The 18,900-nt window shown below is 37.9% G+C and overlaps 1 protein-coding gene across 1 annotated transcript in view; it reads left to right on the top strand.

Moving 5' to 3' along the window:
- Positions 1–688: 688 nt before the first annotated feature.
- The window catches only part of Fndc3b (fibronectin type III domain containing 3B), a 337,533-nt gene continuing 319,321 nt past the window's right edge, over positions 689–18,900 (top strand). Inside the window, exon 1 of the mRNA XM_023717769.1 lies at positions 689–743. The gene's annotated coding sequence lies outside the window, so the exon portion shown is untranslated. The remainder of the gene's footprint in view (positions 744–18,900) is intronic.

Raw genomic sequence — 18,900 nt, 5'->3', positions numbered from 1 at the left:
CACGGTCATTATGCATGTCCACAACACACCAGAACTTTGTGCGATATCCTATCCTCAAACTGTTAGAAGTGCTGGTCATTTACTTGCCATTTCAGTATTTATCTTATGTTTTACTCTTAGTACTTCTTTGCTATTATGAAAACTTTTTCTGAGTTCAATTGTTTGGAAACATTTAATTTTCTGAATATTGCTTAATCTTAATTTTTGTTCTAAGATTTATACTGTATCTTTGACTTACAATTTATTTAAAAGACATTGTATGATATCTTCTAGTATTAGAAACTTTAAAAAGTATATTTCCATTTTCTGTTGACTTAAAAACAACAGAGGTTTGTACCTATGTTGTTTATTATTTCTTGCCTATATCTTGTAATATGAGAAACTACTTTGACAGTAACAATACACAATGTACTAACCATTGTTACTCTCCTTAAAATCTTGTTTTGAGATTTTGTACCATTGTTTTTTTTTTCTTTAAAATAAAAATAACTGATGTCAAAAAATAAATAAATAAATGAAAAAAAAAAAAGAAAATATAAAACTATTCAGCCATGAATGGAGTTGGGGAGATATGTGTGTAGGGGTATGTGTAAGATTAAGACAGCAATAAAGATTCTTTTGATGACCAATATTTTGATTACTGAATGTAATTTAAGTCTCTTGTATTTTTAGAGTCTCATTGGCAAAATTCAACAGCTTTTTGATTTTGTATAGAATGAGAGAAAATTCCAGTGCATGTTAAAGTAAGCATTCATTTACTTGGGTTGAATTCTGTCCATAAATGATACTATAACCCAGCACTTTTTGAGGGGCACTCTATCTTCAGAAAAAGATGAATGATAATAATTTTTTTGTTAGGATTCTTAAGAGGCAACGTATAAATATATCTCTATAATTATATTTCAGTCAACTACCTCTCATAGCTACAGCACTGTCCAGCGGTAATTGCAGGTTGTAATGTTAACTCCAGATCATTATATGATTCTGAAAGACTTATGTCCATAAATCAGCCTTAAATTGACTATTATTTTGGCACTATGTGAATTGCATTACCCCTAGCTCTCTGAAAGTTGTAAATTCTACTACAGGTAAGGTATCAGTTAATGAGACTACAGATAGGTGAACATTCTGTTCCTACCCATTTGTGGCTATTGGGAGCATTGTACTATTTTCAAAGAACCAGGGTAAGAACCATGTTATAAATAGGATCATAGTGTCCTAGGTAGTGTGACAAATATAGGAAACAAGAATTAACCCATGATATGTGGTACAATTTGTAGGGCAAATAAAAATTGCTTCATACAAAGGAGAAACTTACTGTAATTAATACAAAGAATTAATACAAGGGAGATGCTTTGTGCTTAATACAAAGGAGAAATTTACTATACTCTTAAACACATTGAAATCATGGACAAAGAAGGAGGCTGCTTCTGAACCTGAATTTTAAGTAAAAACTTAGTCTGTTAAGGGCAAGACATCGCATTTAACTGTGTGTCCTTGATGCACTTATGAACCTTTCTGACCTAAATTTCCTCATTTCAATGTAAGATGAGAAAGCATCTCAGCCACACCTTTTCAGATAGTTGTCCTGGGGTTAATGATTCAGTGTACTGAAAAATGTATGGCAACTTAATACAAATTCAGTAGGCCATTCTATTTCAAAGTTTGAAGTACTGCTGGTCCTATGGTGTTGATTTGTGTGGATAATTTGAAAAATGGTTTATCACTAAATAAAGCTTCAGCCTTTAGATGGTTGTGTTTTATTTTGTCCTCCTAATGAAGTAGTTGATTCCCAACCTCACAAAAGGTGTACCATGGCTGAGTTTTTTTGGGGTGAAGCTAACCTGTAGCTGGGCTAGCCTTGCTGAGGTGCACAGGGCAGCCTGGCTTTATCCCTTCTTTGCAGACTCTTAGGAACTTCCCATGTAGAATGATAAGAGACTTACGGGTTTTGACCTTTTAGCTGTCTTAGCCTATTATTTGAGCTTTCCATAATTAACAGCAGAGAATGCAAAATCATATTTTTATTGTAGGCAGATTTTTTTTCAGAATACCTGCATTTCCACTCTGGAATCACAGTTACATTTCTTCATGTTAATGAGGTTCACATCATAATGAGGATTTTTCTTATAAGACACTATTTTCAAGTAAACCTTAATTTTCATTCTCATCTGTTGGAGATGTCATTAGGTTGTTTAAGAACCTGTTTCTGAGTTTACTCTGATTGTCTTTTTTTAACCTGGGTTCTAGCCATATAGTTCAGGCTGGCCTTGAACTCACAATTTTAGCTCAGGCCTCAAACTCCAAGTGGTTCTCTTGCCTCAGCTTCTCAAGTGCTGCACCACCATGCCCAGCACACTGAGTGTCTTTGAATGTAGTAAAATACTGATCAGCATCTATGTCTATTTTGCTTAATGCCATACCTCTTTTAAAGAGATGGCCCATGCTTGACTAATTGTGGCCAGAAGGGCAGATCTCTGTAGAAGTTTGCATGTGCCCACAGGGGAGAATGACTGGATGTTTGTAGTCACAGGGTTAACTAGAGGACAGGGTAGTATGGATTAGTACTAAAGGTATGTGGTAAAATAGAGGCTACTTGAGGGTTGGGGGCCAAGAAACCATTTAGTGTGAATCTGGTAAGATGGATCTAGCCATCGGCCATCTTTAAATGGGGCTGCTTTCTCAGTGTGAAGATGATCACTCTGAATCCCTTCCTTTGTTTCTGGTAGATAGACAAGTTTAGCATCCGGTGTCCTTGGCAGTATGCAGCTCTGTCCAAGAATTGGCTTTCCATAGGTTTGGTTTTTGTAATAGCAGAACACCCTTGTCTGTTTCAAGTAATGGAGAGGGGTGGTGTGTGAGTTGGTGTTAAAGCAGAGGTGGTGTTATTTGGGGTTCTAGTATCAGTGTGGAAAGTAGCTTGTATTACATGATTATATTTGAGTTAAAAGTATAATTTCTGTTTCATACACTTGTGTATTGACTCAGAAGGTATTAGTTAAGATTCAGACTAGGTTCTTTGTTAATAGAATATTCTGCTCTGTTCTAACTATGTTTTTGGCAGAGGTAAGGCATTTTTCTATTCACATGCAGAGGTGTTTGGTCATATTATTGGAATGCTGTGTAGCAAACAGTGTCTACCACCAAAGTCCTAGGGCAGGATGGTGGCAACTTCAATTTCTTGCTCCCTTCTGAAATTTGAGGGATACCAAAACTGGAGCACCTTTAGACCATGTTTAAAAAAATCAAAATCATATTAGAGTTTAACTTTTCAAATTAGAATTGTTTTGACCCTGGAAGGACTTACAAAGATTCTTATAAAGAGAACCCTTCAGAAACTTTTAAATTGATTAATACTAACTCCCAATTATGAAAAGCTTTTTGTTAAAAATAATTGTGTAGAAAATGGCCTTTGTACATGTACAAATGTAGTAAGATTGAGAAATAATTGAAGATTCTAAAATCCTAGGAAATAAGTTAATTTATTCATAAGGGATGTAGATTGTTCACAGCTTATAAAATAGGAGTCTCTTAAAAAGAACTGCATTGTTCTGGATGCAGCTAATTAGGAATTTGCAATTATTTAGGTAAAGCTAGGATAAAGTTTGGCTTCTTATTCTATAGGAAAAGATTTTACTGTAAACATCAGAAGTTTAAATAGATCACCAGAGGAATATTTACCTAATTAAGAGAACAAACCACTTTTAAGCACTTGACAAAATCAGTGTATTTGAAAGCAATGTAAAAACAGGGTGGGCTGAATCGGAATCTGCTGCTGGGCCTTTCAGGGTTGTAGGAAATCCTGGAAAGTGGACAGTGTTTGTGGATACCGTGAAATATACATTATTTACTCAGTGCCACATATACAGTTAAAACTGTATTATTAGGATGCATCAAAATACATCCTAACACTAAGCACCCCATCCCACCCTTTCTATTAATAGATTCCAAGGATGCCCATTTATTCTGTTACATGTTAATTTCTTTTCTCATCTGTAAGTACTTCATGTCAGACTGGTAAGAGCAAGTGTTGAAGGTTTAGGAATATCAGGATTGCATTTAGCTGCCCATCCAGATAGGCTAATTACATATTCTCCTCTTTCTGGAGCAAGAACTGGGCAGGTTCATTTCAGGCATTGTGTGAACTTCTCAGTAATAAGGGTAAACACCTTTAAAGGGATCTCAGTGTATTAAACTTATACACCCGATTACTCAGATGCATAATTTCTAGTACAAGGCCGTTAAAGGATGAGGTTTATGAAGTTTTACAGTTTTTATCTGTTTTCTCTCACTCACTGTAAAAGTTCTTAATTTTTTGTGGTATAGGGTTCTAGAGATGTGCTTGGTACTAGTGCACTTTTCTAGCTTGTGGTGGCCTAGGTTTGGTGTCTACGATGGCAAGATAAAAACAAAAGCAAGGGTTTTTTTTATTTTTTATTAATCTCTTTTTAGATGTTTTATTTCTTACACATTTAAGTGAAAAATAATAAAAGTTTTTAGATACTGCTCTATTTTTCTATGGTACTTTTTCTTAGGGAAAAATCTGATTAAGTGTAACAGGTAGACACTATTCTGAATTAGTGAATCAGAGAATACTTACAAATACACCGAAGTGGGATTCTTGTGTATTTTTTTGGGGAATGGACATTGATTGGTACAGCTGTTGTGGAAAAGTTTCACAATGCATCAGAAATTCACACATCATATGATCTGGCAGTTCCATTCCTAAGTATGTACCCAAAGAAAAGCAGGAACTCAAACAGATACAGTGCTTGCATACTGGTGTTTATAGTGACATTATTCAGAATATTTAAAAGGTGAAAATAACCCAAGTCTACCAACAGATAAACTGATGAATAAAACTTGGTGTAGACTTAACAATGGCATATTATCGAACCATGAAGGAGAATGAGGACCCAGTATACACTACAGCATGCGTGTAGAGACAGAAGGTAGAATGCAGTGTACAAGGGGGCTGGGGGAAAAGTGGTGGTGAAGATAATGTGTAATAGATAGTGTATCTGTTCAGAATGATGGAGAAGTTCTAGAAATGCAGCACGGTAATAATGACTGCATTGTATTATTCTATGTGATTCCATGGAATTGTATGATTAAAAATGATTAAAGTGTGAATGTATTTGTTACATATATTTTGTGAAAATAAAATGCAACACATATTGAGGACTTACTCTGCAGTCTCTGTTTGCTTCTGCTGTTTGCTCGTTCCCCTGTATCTGCTCCAGGAAGGTGTGCAGGTCTGGTTATGTAGTAATCTTTTTCTTAGCCTTCTATTCTAGTACAAAGGCAGATTCTCTTAGGTCACTGTATTTATTTATTTAAATAGGAGTGTTTCCTTATTGACTGTCTCCATCTAAGAGGAAGTAGTTTAAAAGTAGAACTCTGAAGGGAAAAATGCTATTTTAATATTTCTGTGAATCATCTAATTTACTGAAATCTACAGCCATGTAAGCACACACACTAGGAATGCAAAGGTCATCTCTCCTGAATCTCGGTAAGCTGTGGAGAATCAGCGAGCAGATGTAGAATGGGACCTGTCATATTTTCTAGCCTTTAAATATCTTACATTTATCATCTTTACTACTTGAAAAATTTTGATTTCCCTGATAATTTAAATTGTCTCAGTATTTGTGTTGAAATGCATTAGTGCTAAAATTCACTTCCTAAAACTGTAAAAGCAAGATAGGAGAAGGATAGTGAAGGCAAGTATGTAGTATTTTATTGAGCTGAATCTGTCACTGGCATCCAGTAATTAATTGCACAGGGTTGCTGCTCTGAAGTTTTTGTTTTTTGTTTTTTTTTTTTTTAACACTTATTAGTGTCCCAAGTGTTTGATATTGAGTTCATTTGGATCACTGAAAAAGATGGGGCAGGATTTTCATTAAATAATGGAATATAAAACTGAAATGTGAAGTGTATTTTAAGAGTATTGAGAATAGATAAAATTGCTAATGGAAAGGTTTGCATTCATATATAAATAAGTTATGGGAAAAGTTGTATACCAAGTACCATCATAAAATCCTTTCCATCCTTTTTTTTTTTTTTCCTTTTTTTCAGATAGTCTTGCTGTGTAGTGCAGGCTGGCCTTGGACTCACATTGTAGCCATAGCCAGGCTGGCCTCAGACTTAGTGATCCTCCTGCCTGAGCGTTCCGAGGGCTGGAATTAATTACAGGTGTGTGCCACCACGTGTGGCTTGCCATCCATTTCTGAGCTCTTGAAAGCAGTACGAAGTTACAAGGGCGTGATGGCAATATATATGCATACTGATTACCTGGATTGTTTTTTTTTTAAATACATGACTGTATATATGGCATAGTCTGTTTATAGTGTTTGGTACAAATGGCTTAGAACTCCACCCAAGGACCACTTATACCATGATTGATCATTTTTGTGACCTCATTTCTCTGGAAGTATCATCATTGTCAGATGATATTAAAAGGTACTGAGTCATGTTCTTATTATGGAGAGATGTGAAGAATTATTACGTTGTGTTTATGGAAGCCTGCGTTGATGGTGGCCCACTCACAAGAAAGTAATGTCCCACCTTCTTCTTTACATAGCCTCATTGTGCTCCAGGGTCATCATTTTAGATAATTTATCGTTTTTGTAAATTTTTTTTCTATCACTTTCTTTGTAATTTTCAGAGCACTTACCCTTTTTGGCAGTCCCTGATGGTCACCTTATTGTTTTTACTTGATTTAGGGATGATAACGGTTTTAATTTAGGATTTTCATATTCATTAACTGGCTGGATTTCCAGGTTGAGTTTAGACTGAGGTTCCTCCTGTGTCTGGGATGTTTTTTACTGCGTTTGTCTCCTTGAAGCATGGGCCATGCTGTAGACATCTGTGTGTGTCCACAGTTCTTGAGCTTTTCTCATGATAGGGAACTAATAAATATTTAATTGAACATATCAAAACAAAGGCATGAGTCACCTTCACTGCAAACTTAGCTTTTCATTTATTGCTATTTTAAAGATAACGAGGTCTTCAGAGGGTATGTGGACATTTTTTGTGTCTCTTAAGATTGCTAATTGATTTAGAAAATTTAAAGAAGTAGTGTTCCTTCCCCTTTCATGCCTCCCTCTTTTTTTCTTCTAGGTTTTGTTTTGTTTTGTTTTTTTTGAGACAGGGTCTCACTATATAGTTCAATAATTCAGGCTAGTCTTGAGCTTACAATGCAGCCAAGGCTGGATCCAAACTTGTGGTGATGCTCCTACCTCAGCATCCCAAATGCTGGGATTATAGCTGTGTGTGTCCATACCCCTGGCTCTTCCTTTTCCTTTCCCTTTATTTTGGAACAGCTCTAGCCTCAAACTAACTGTTTTCTTGCCTCAGCACCATCACCCCAGTAGCTACCTGTGTGCCGCTGAATGTAGCTTATGGCTTCTGTTTCTTTTTCCTAACAATGTGATCCTTAGCTATATATGTTTTGCTTATTTATTGGAGTTATTTCAGGAAATTATAAATTCAGACTATATATGGGTGTGTATATATATGTATATATATGTATTATATATATATATATGTATTATATATATATATGTATATATATATTTTTTTTTTAAGGAAATCTTTCAGAGATTGTGGTGGTTTTAAATGATCCTTTCATAGTAAGGTTTCCAAAAGGAGCTATTAAGGGACAGGGAACCCAGCCTCCCCCATGTGCCTTGCTAAGGAGTTGGAGGCTCTGCTGAGAATTGATTCTGCTCTCTGGCCAGAGTGTTGTTCAGGTAAACTAAGTAATGGAGAAAAAGTCAAAGAGCCTTGATGGAAAGAATTTGAGGAGAATGGCCTCTGCTATTTCTAAGTGGCTTTAAAGCCTGTCTGATAAGAGAAGAATCTCCTGAGGGTGTTACAGGGCTATATATTTGGGGTAGGAGGTTTAAAGGCTCTTACTCTTTAGGTCTGGAGTGGAACCTAGGAATATTTTATCAGGTGTTTCAGTTGAATGATATGGTCACTTTGGGGAACTCATGTCAGGAAGTGGTTATTTTTGGTAATAAAGCTTTTAAACTTTTTGATCTAATGGCTGTGAAGAATTGAGTTGAATTGAGTACTTAGGAGATCAGAGGACCTCAGTTAGGAATCGGGGTATAATTGAAGGGTTCAATCATAGAAGGTTTTTATTATTATTCTAATGTGTATGTGGGTAGGGGTTGGATAAAACAGTGGCCAACCTCTTACATTTTTCTACAGAAATGAGGACACTTGTGCCCTCAGAGGTAAAGTGTAATGATGTTGACCAGCAATTTTTGAGCCCCTACCACTTACCAGGCCCTTTTGTATAAATATGTATTCTATCCATATGTGTATTCAATACATAGTCAAATAACCTTTAAGGTAGATACTATTTGTCCCCCTTGACCCGTAGGTGTTTCGAGTGTTCACAGCAACAGATGGCATATACCTTGTCAATCAAAGTTTAGAAGATGTTAGAAAACTTGACAGTGGTCATCTAGACTGAAGACACAACTTCTTTCCATGATATCACACTGGTTGTCAGTAGTTCACAGAAATTATCCTAGTTGTGTCGGTAGACCTTGCATAGTGTCTTATGTTCTGAGGTAGCTGCATGTTCTAAGGTTAAGCACTACTTTAATGTCTTCTGTGTACTCTGCCTGTCTACTGCTCAGAACCCTGAAATTTACTTTTAATAGAATAATAATCTGGCCATCTCCCAAGAAGGTGAATTTCTTGGATTGCTTTCTGTAATAGTGATTTATGCTTAGAATGAGAGAAACCAGAGAACAAAAGTATACTTCACTGGAAATAATGGCTAAGAAACTCAATATAGTGAATAGGAAGTCTGGAGCAGTTTGTTAAATGATTTTAAAGTTATTCAGACAATTTTAAAAGCTGTATGAGAATCCTGTCACTGTAATATGGTTTTGTTCATCCTTGGTGTCTTTGATTTGTGAAGAGTAACTTGTACTTGTGATCTGTACCTGGAAATGCAGGTCTTAATTCTAATACGAATCCTTTCCTCTCCAGGTTAGCAGTGTGTGTTGGTTTGGGTTGTTTCAGAGGCAGCCACGGGGCTGGGATGAGCATGGAACTGGCTGGAGTGAGTCTCTTTGGAGAACTTGGAGAGCAGCTCCTGTGGTTAATTAAAGGTGACCTCAGGATGCAGAGGAGCCCTGTGCTTTCCCAGACAGCCTGGGCTAAACCTGGGCAGCTGGCAACCCTAAATGCTTCCTTTGTTAGAAATCATTTAGCTTTCTACTCCGTCTTTAGAAAGTGAGTGCACTCAAGGTGAGTTAAGGACAGGGATCCCAAGGGAGGTCCGACTGGTTTCTTTCCTTGTGTTTGTACGGAGTGGTGTGGACAAACACCAAAGGAGCTGTGGCCCCCCAAGCCTGGATGCTGCTTAGAAGGAGCTCCTTGGTTCCTCCCAGAAGAGTTCCTCAGGGTCCAGCCTGGACTCTTGTGCTTCTCGGGAGTTTTTTCCCCACAGAGTGGTGAGGATTGTTAGAACTGTCTTTCTTCATTTGCCTGCTGTAAATGACAGGAAACCCATGAGCAGGCAACACTCTCAGAGATGTGGTCTTTTATGCTGCTCAGGGCAAGGAGGCCTTTGCTGTCCCAACTCCTAGGCCCACTGCTGGCATGTCATGAGGCGGGTGTAGGATCAGACTCATTTTAAATACTGTTTAGTTTTTAAGAGTCAGTTATATATACCTCAGCATGTATAAAGAGAATTGCATCTATTGAAAAGGAATATAGTACATTTTAATTTAGAATTTGAATGTTTTATTTGCTTCTTTGTAAATTATTTGTATTCACGTCTTACATACTTTAACTGTCTTCACCAAAAAGTGGGGATTTAATCAGTTACCTGTAACAGGCACCAAAACTTGCTATGTACAAAGAATGATCAAAAAATAGGTTAATGTTTAAATAAAAATATTTGTAATACTAGAAAGACCTTGTTAGTACCCTCCTACCCCCCATTGCTTGAACATACTTATCTCATTGTTCTTGCCACTGTCTGAAACAGCTCTTGAAGTCTTCTATCATGTTTTGATGAGGTGGGGTCAGAAGTCTGAATGCTGCTGCTGAGCGCCATCCAGTGGAAGCGCAGGCCTGTTAAAATGTCAGTGTGTCCTCATCTACCTTCTTCACCAGGTCTGGCATGAAGTGGCTTCTGGCTCTTCCCCAGAGTGCAAATAGCCATGGAAGATAAACGTCCTGATTTGATTTGGGACTTGGAAGCAGCCATCACACCGCAACGAAAGACATTCAGGAAAAAAGACCTCCAGAACTGTTTCTGAGTGTGGCAAGAACTGGAATAAGTGTGTTTGAAAAGAGGAGGAGGTATTTTGAAGGGGATTAATGCAATGTGACTTTTGCAGTAATTTTTAAAATTTAAATACATATTTTGGTCACACATAGTATGCACACTCAGTTTTGAGGAAATTATTACCAATTAGAAGTTTTAAGTTTCTTATTTGGTACAGGGTCTCACTACGGAGCTCGAACTTATAGCAATCCTCCTGTCTCAGCCTCTCCAGCAATGGGATTACAGGAATGTGCCAACATGTCTGGACTTGGTGGCCAGCTCAGCATGCCCAAGGTGGGGCTGGTATGGCATGTGGTACCAGGGATCAAACTTGGTCCTTGCATTTGCCTTTGCAGGCGCTTAGACCACTGAGTTATGTCTGTGGGCTCAGTTTATTTTATTTTGTTTTTTTAAAGGAAGTTGAGAAAAGAAAGAACATTTTTTAAAAACTTACATTTCATTTCAAACTTTATTAATGAGTAGTTTAAATTACCATAAAACTTCATCATCAGTGAAAAAACAGTTATCTACATGCTCATTTGATTTTTTTGGACCCAATTTTAATTTTTTTGTGATAATTATAGCTTTAACCAGATGTTAATGATAACCTGTGATGACCTGAATAACCTTAAAACATAGCTTTCTAGCTTTTACCATTCATTAGTTATATTCAGTTTGAAACAGTGTCCCTTCCTATTAATCTTTCACCTTCCAGTTCTCTTAAATTAGCTTCCAGTACATATGGGCTGTTGGCTTAGAGAAAGAATAGAGAAGTCAAAGACGTTTCTCTATTTCCCTTTAGCGTAGTCTTGGGTCCTGGGTGTTTGCCACTCATCTGCTTTGTAGTTCCTGAAGATCTTTTCCTGCTTTTTTGAGGAGCAGGGGTAGTAGGAATGGACCTGGGTTTAGGCAAATAGAGGCCCTTTTTGAGGCCCTTTTGCACAAAGTTCTAACTACTAGAGTTGCTCCATCTTGTGTTTTTTCTGAAAAGGAATTGTTAAGACAACTTAGCTCACCACAGGGGTGTGAACACATGCATAGGATGTGACAGCGTCTAGCTTAAATTTCTCTGGATTTGCTGTTATCAGTAGAGATTTGTTAGAGAAATTTTTAAATGGGATGATAGTCATTGAAATTTTTTTTTTAAAGTATGATGGGACCAGGGAGATAGTTCATTACAATAAGCGCTTCCCTGGCAAGTGCAAGGGCCTGAGTTCAATCCCTCGTTCTGCCAAAAAAGAAGAAAAAGAAGTATGTTGACTCTTAGCAGTGGGTTTTATCTTGCCACAGACTCCTTGGGTGTTCTTGTCCAGGTGAGTGCTTGTAGCTCACCCCTAAAGTCATACTTGAGCTGTTTTCCTTAGTAAGGTAGGTAGCATGGACATAAAATGAGAAAATGTATAGGGGAACATGTTGGAGAATAAAAGCATGCCTGAATTCTGAGCTGTACTTTGTTATGAAAAGTGCCACTTCTACCAATATTTCTTTTCCTCTGTGGCCCTTAAAGAGAGGTTGTCTCTTTTAAAGTAGATATATGACAGCTCTGCTTCCTCTCCAAAGTCAGGATCAAAGGAAGTTGTAATAAAGGAGAGTCACTCCCTCCCACCCCTTCTCTCTTTTTGTAGATGTTGTTTTTAACTGTTTTAAGAGAGATCAGGCCTTGACATTAGTGGGTGAAACCCAGGCCTCCCAGGACCTGCCTTTCATCTCTGGGTCACCTCCTCAGACCACGTTCTTCATCTCTGTAATAGCGTCAAGACGCCTCTGTGGGGAGCAGTGCTTGGCAGGTTTAGCCACCTTTGCTGTTTGTGGTCATTTGGGTGTGCATTTCTTTAAGCAGATAGAGAATGTTTGGCAGAGGTGTCAGTGAATAGAGTAGTTTTCTGTGCTTTGGAAGTGCTGAGACCTCACCAACATCTTGTAAATTGAAAGCTTAGCTCCAAAAAAGTAAAAGAGATGAAAAAACAAAACTTGAGTTTCAGCTGGTTGTTTACTGGAAGATTTTTTCTTTCCTAGACATAAACACAGTTGAGTGGAAAGGATAATAGAGATTGGAGCTTGTCTTTCTACATGGATAAATGAGCCAGTGTTGGACTGTAATGGTGGGGGAAAAAATAACATCCACTTTTATTTTTTAAACCAGGCAGTCATTGCAGGCCAACTGATGAAAATTAAAGGTCAGTTTCCTCAGAGCCCCACCTCAATGCAAACCCGTGGGCTATGTTAATAATGACAGTCCCATTATTTTCTTACAGTAGGCAGGAAATGCTGTCTACACCCATTAGATTTGTTTGAGGGGCCCCTGGCTGGAAATGAAGAAAATTTAATTTTCTGACTTGCAGGGAGAAAATGAAAACATCGTAGAGTTAAAAACAAATCATGCAGTCCTGTATAGAGGTTGATTTGGGGGCAGGAATAAAAGGAGTATCTTTTTGTTTTTTAATTTTGAAATTCTTAATTGATTCTGGGGACATTTGGCCTTCACCCATATTGAAATCAGGAGTGGAGTCGTGGACGTGAGGTGCACAGAGAGCTTTCCTGGTGAGTGCTAGAACAAACCTGAGTTTGGACCTTTTGCCACAGGTGTGCATGCTGCCGTGTTGTTCGCATTTCCCTCTGGCTGCTGGAAACTTGCTTGAAGGAAGGCTTTGTTGTAGTTTTCTCTCAGATTAGTTTGCTTTTCAAAAGCAACATTGATGTTGAGGATGACCTGTATATTCACTCAGGCATTTAGTCACTTTGTAGTTTATATGAAAAGGAGAAAAGTGCTGGTGTTATTATTACAGATATTAACAATATGTGGACCTGTTCTTGCACATTGCAAGTATATCATAAGAACTTCAACATCAGAGTTAAGAGTTTCTTATCCTACAAATAACTTGGTTTCCACTGCTCTTTTATTAAACATTTATAGACTTTGTTTGTTCGTTTTGTTTTTTGAGACAAGATTCTTGCTATGTGGTCCAGGCTGGCCTTGAATTCACTGTGTAGCCTAGTCTGGCCCGAACTGGTGATCTTCCTGCCTGAGCCTCCCAAGTGCTGGGATTACAGGCATGCACCACCATGACGTGGCTCCACTGCTCTTTTAATGTACTTGAGATCTTTAAAATGAGGTCATTTAAAAAAATATTTATTTTTTAAGGGGTAAAGGTTTATTTGGGTCACAGTTTGAAGAAGCTTCTGTCCATAATCAGCTGGCCCTAAAGCAGGGTGATGTGGCAGATAGGCCTTGTGGGAGAGAAGCAGTTCATGGTGGGTAGAAGGTAGCAAAACAAGCAAGGGAAGAATCTTACACCAGTGTCTTTCTTGCCCTTACCTCTTACCCAGTCTACTTAGGGCCGGTTGTAATCACGCCCTTGATCCTAGTGTCTTGGAATTTAGCATTGCATTATGAATCACTTCCAGTATCACATACTCGAGATCCAGCCACCTTTTAAAAAGTCCTGCCACTGACTGCATGAAGCTTTGGTGGGCCATGAGGGGCGGGGGCATCTAGATAAAGCCAAAACATTCTGCCTTGGCCCTCAAAAGCTTATATACATCCTTTATGCAAAAGACATTTAGTGCAGCTGTAGGAGTTGCTAAAGTCCTAACAGTTCCAGCATTGTTGAAAAGTCCAAGGCCAAAGTCTCCTGAGATTTAAGTCGAACTCTTAGCTGCAAGCCCCTGTACAAATGGAAAGAAAACTAGGCACTTCCAAGCATTTAGTGGCACAAGACAGACATTTCCATGCCAAAAGTTACAAACAGGAGGACAACAAGGAATGGGAACAAAGCAAGACCCAAATCCACCAAGGCAAACATTAAATTGCATAGTCCACTTTTAGCACCCTGGCAATCCGTGGCAAGCATTAAACAACCAAAGAGCATGTGTGGCTGCGTACCTGTGGCCCTGCTTTTGGTTGTAGCTCCCACGGTTTCTTTCTTTGGCTTTGCTCACTCCTTGCAGCTTTCCTTGCACAGTCCACACTCGTGGTAGCAAGACAATTAATTGTCATTTTTAAACAAGTTGATGTCTTTTTATATTTTTCCTTGAAAGCCAAAGGTCTTTTTTTTTTTTTTTTTTGCGGAACTGGGGATTGAACTCAGGCACTTGTGCTTGCCAGGCAAGCGCTTATTCTACTGAGCTGTCTCCCTGGCCCTAAAGATCGTTATTGCTATATTCTTTGATTTATTGGAGTGCTCTCTCACAGATCCTCGGTTATATAATTTAATCTGTGACACTCAGTATACATCACATTTTCCCATGAAGTATTATCATGAGAAGATTATAAGTTGTAGACACTTGTTTAAAGGATCAGCCAGTGCTAGAGAAGCAGATGTTTCAGTGTTTGTGTCTAGGGAAGGTAATGTAAGTCATCCCATTTTAATGGAACTGCAATTCATATTGAACAGAACCTCTTGTGTTAGCACCCTAGTGTAAGGCCATATGTTTCTTTTGCATTGACTGTACATACAGAGCTTTTTTTCTTGTTTCCTGAAATGGTATTATTGGAAAAGTGAAGAGTTTCTAATACCTTCATAGAAAGTCAGCAGTGACCCAAGGGAATTTTATGAACATTTGCCTTTCTCTTTGTCTAAATTTGTAAAGCTTTAGCAGTGATTATTTTGCTTCTGATATTTTGCTTCTGCTTGTCAACAGCACTAAACTTCTCATGTTTATTTTTCTTATTTATTTGTCATTATCAGTGCTTACAAGAAGCTAAACATTTTTACAAAACAGTAATGTTTTATAAATCACCTTTTGATGGTAACAAATGACAATATGTATTTGGGGGAATACTCAACCTTTTCAAAAGCAACATTGATGTTGAGGATGACCTGTATGTTCACTCGGGCATTTAGTCACTTTATAGTTTATATGAAAAGGAGAAAAGTGTTGGTGTTATTATTAGAGATTAAAATATGTGACCCTGTTCTTACGCATCACAAGTATATCATAAGAACTTCCACATCAGAGTCACAGTTCCTAATTCTACTAATAATTCTACCAAATACTTGGTTTCCACTGCTCTTTCATTGAATGTTTATAGACTTTTTCTGTTTGTTTATTTTGATTTTGAGACAGAGTCTTGCTATGCAATCCAGGCTGGCCTTGAACTCACTATGTAGCCTAGCCTTATAAAGGAAGGGCTTTTTCTAGGGTACTTTTCTTTATTATGGGTCCTAGGAGCCATAGATCTTCAGTGATTATTTTGATTGCCTTTGAAGTTCAATCTCAGGACTCCAGACACTAACTGTGCCCCACAGTGTGGGGAATCCGAAGCTTATATAAAAACAGAATGAAAAGGTTTAAAAATTGCTTTTGATATTCAAAAAAGTATTTTTGAGTCAGATTTTTAATCTGAAAACTGTTCTAGATTGAGAATTTAGGCTTAAAAGTGGTTTTGTGCAGTATTAATTGACTAACTAGACTTTTGTAGACTGCCTGATTTATTTCTTTCCAATACACCGGGTTTATTCATTTGGTCTTTTTGAGACAGGGTTTCACTGTGTTGTTCAGGCTGGGCTTGAACTTGCAGTGATCCTCAGGGTCCTGAGTGCAGGGATGACAGGCGTGTGCCACCATGCCTGGCTTACCTGGTAAATTTGGCAAGAAATCAGGGCACACACAAGTTAGGCGTTGTTGTTTATTTTTCTAAGTCAATAACACAGTTCATTTCACCATGGAAAAGTAATCATTGAAAACATTATGCTTGATAACCTATATAAACTTGGTTAACCTTTATCATAGTGGTAGTTTTTTCCAGGATGCTGACCGGATGATTGCGTGTAAGGATGTTTATAGTCTAGTAAGTTAAAACTTTTAGACAAATAAAGGACATGTAGCACATGTTCCTATGGCTGTGCTTTTGAATTACTGGTTTAGTGAGAATGTTCATTATGACATGTTTCAAGCCAGTTAGACGTTTAGCTTTAGGGAATAAATAGTTGGGTTTTACAAGAATGTGACAGCTTAGCCAGTAGTCAGTTCCTATTAGTGAGAGGCCTCTGGCTCTAATTGACTGGTACTCACTAAGTACCTGTGTTTTGTGGAGCATATTTCCACCATGCAATGATAGCCTGTGTAGTGAACAGTGAGTGGGGCAGTTGACAGTTCTCTAATGCACCCTTTCAGGATTTTCATGACTTGATCTGAACCTCTGAATAAGTAATGAAGGACAGTGGGTTTTAATTTAAAATTGTAGGCATGTGTGCTTTAGATGTCAGTCCTCTTGCCCTGGGTAGTGGTGGTCGTGTTGTTTTCAGTTGTAGTTGGCCTTCAGCTGAGAGTTTGGTAGGTGAGAGTGGAGCTCCTTCTGAATTGATAACATAGCCAGGCCTTCCTCTTTGTGTCCTAAGGCTGATCACCCACAGTGGTAAGAGAAAGTTGGAGTAGGGCTTGTGCTGTACTTTTCACTTCTCTTTTAGAGGAGGTGAAAGATTGAAGTCTTAGGGTGCCTTTCATTCAGTCAGGAGTAGTACATGGGCTTCACTGTAATGGTGTGGAGGGAAGGGACAGGTAGACTTCTGACTCCTTGTGTTCCTTGCCTACTGAAATCTAAATTCATTGGAGTGAGGCACCGTGACTTTCTTGTTTTCTTATGTATGGTGTCTGGCAAGCACTTAGTGCTCAGTGTTTGTTGAGTGAATGATGTAAGGACAAAGCAAGACATAGGTAGTTCTGACAGTGAGATACCTTGTGCTTGTACCAAGAGTAAACTTTTTTGATTTTTAATTTTCTAGTTATATTCTGATTCTATTTCTAGAGAGTGGATGATTTTTTCCTGTCTTTGGTACTAAGGATTGAACTCAGGGTCTGGTCCTCTTGTTTTTTCTTTCTTTTTTTTCTTTTTTTTTTTTTTTTTTCATGAGACAGGGTCTCACTAAATCACCAAGTTCTCTAAACTGGGTTTGAATTTGTGATCTTCCTGCCTCAGCCTCCCTGGATTGTTGTGGAAGTGTATGAAATTTTCAACTAAAAGCAGTGTCTGAGATCACTGAAAGTATATGTAGATAAAATTTTATTAGTAAAGGATTGTTGTATAGTAGATAACAGGGACCCATTCAGGTTTTTTCAAAAAAAATTCAATTTATTGGAGGGAAATAAAGGCAGTCTTTGTCCTCAAATCATGAGGAACCAAGGTTGTATCTTTTTTCTTTCTCTCTTCTTTTATTTCTGAATTTAATCCTGGGTACTTCTGAACTCAAAGTTGTATTTTAATTCTTTCCTTGCAATATGCCCTAATTTTACATTACTTTTAGTAATGAATTTTAAAGGTGTGGATGATGGGTATATTGGTTTGGAACTCTTTTGATGCAAATTTCGTTTTGAATGTGTAATCTCCATTTTGTGGGAAGAGGACTAAAGCAGGAATGATCACTGTTCAACAAAATTGTGTTCTATGTTTTCCTGTCTTTTTTGTTTCTTTTTAAAAATGAAATGTGGTAAGACATGACCTAGTTGATTTCTTCCATTAAATCATCTCATAAACTATCCAGTCCATTAATTTGCTTTGTTCAGTATACAGGAAATGGTTATATTTGAAGATGTTATGCAATCTTCATGAAGCAAAGGAAGCAAAGACATCTCTGCTCTTTTTTCTAGTAGTAGCCTTTGCTTCCAGAAGCTAACGTAGGCTGCGCGAGCCAGCTCACTGGGGGACTCTTGCTAAAAAATGTAACTTCTGTTTATCAGACTGACTCCCTGTTTCGGGACATCAAGTGAAGTGTTTCTAAGGGATCATCAGGCTGGTGCTGACCTTAAGTCTGTGCAGTTTTACTTCCTTCTTAATACTTTCTTAACCCATGAGGACGATGCCCCAGTGTTGCTCCCTGCCCAGCACTGCTGTGAAGTAATAGCTCCCCATTCACTCCCACCCCAGCCTCCATTTCTGGTATTTAATAGTGTAAGGTATCTGTTACAGCGGCCCAGTTAAACAGATGCATTATGATTTCTTTTGTTTTTTCTATTTCTTTTTTCTTTCTTATTCTTTTTCTTTTCTTTCTTTTTTCTTTCTTGCTTTCTCCTTTCCCCCATACCGTTCTTTCTTTTTGGACAGTTTCTTTCCCTTTCATAATATCTATTAACAGCACAAAATTCTAATTCAGACACACTTCATCAAAGCAGTGTGAACTATTAACACAGCACAATTCAGCTTGTCTGTCATTTGCTCTATTCTGTCTGTCAATGAGAATTAGGTTATAGGTTCAGTGACTGATAGAGAGCTTTCCTTAATTTTTTTTCCCTCAGGCTAAGAAATCTTTTTCTAGAAAAAAATGAGATTAAAATGAAATAAATATGAACAACATATATTTTATACAATTTTTAAAGATTATTACAGAATTCAGACATCCTCCAAAGACTGTGTCTCAGTCAGATTGACTTACCAGGATGAAACATTCTAATGGGTTAGCTTAAACAACAGATTCAGAATTAGAGATACTGGAAGATCAGAGCACTAGAGTTGTTTGGGTTTTGTTCTCTCTGTGACATACAGACAGTGGCCTTACTCCATCCTCACTGGAACGGGAGACTGAGAGACAGAGAAGCGATGGGTTGGGAAGGAGGGGGGAGGGAGGAGGAGAGGGAGGGAAGAAGTGGGAGATGGGGAGAGAGGA

The sequence above is a fragment of the Octodon degus genome, unplaced genomic scaffold (assembly GCF_000260255.1).
Source record: "Octodon degus isolate 3935 unplaced genomic scaffold, OctDeg1.0 scaffold00055, whole genome shotgun sequence".
NCBI classification, from domain to species: Eukaryota; Metazoa; Chordata; class Mammalia; order Rodentia; family Octodontidae; genus Octodon; species Octodon degus.
Note: the sequence above shows the minus strand (reverse complement) of the source record. Positions and strands in the feature narration are given on the sequence as shown.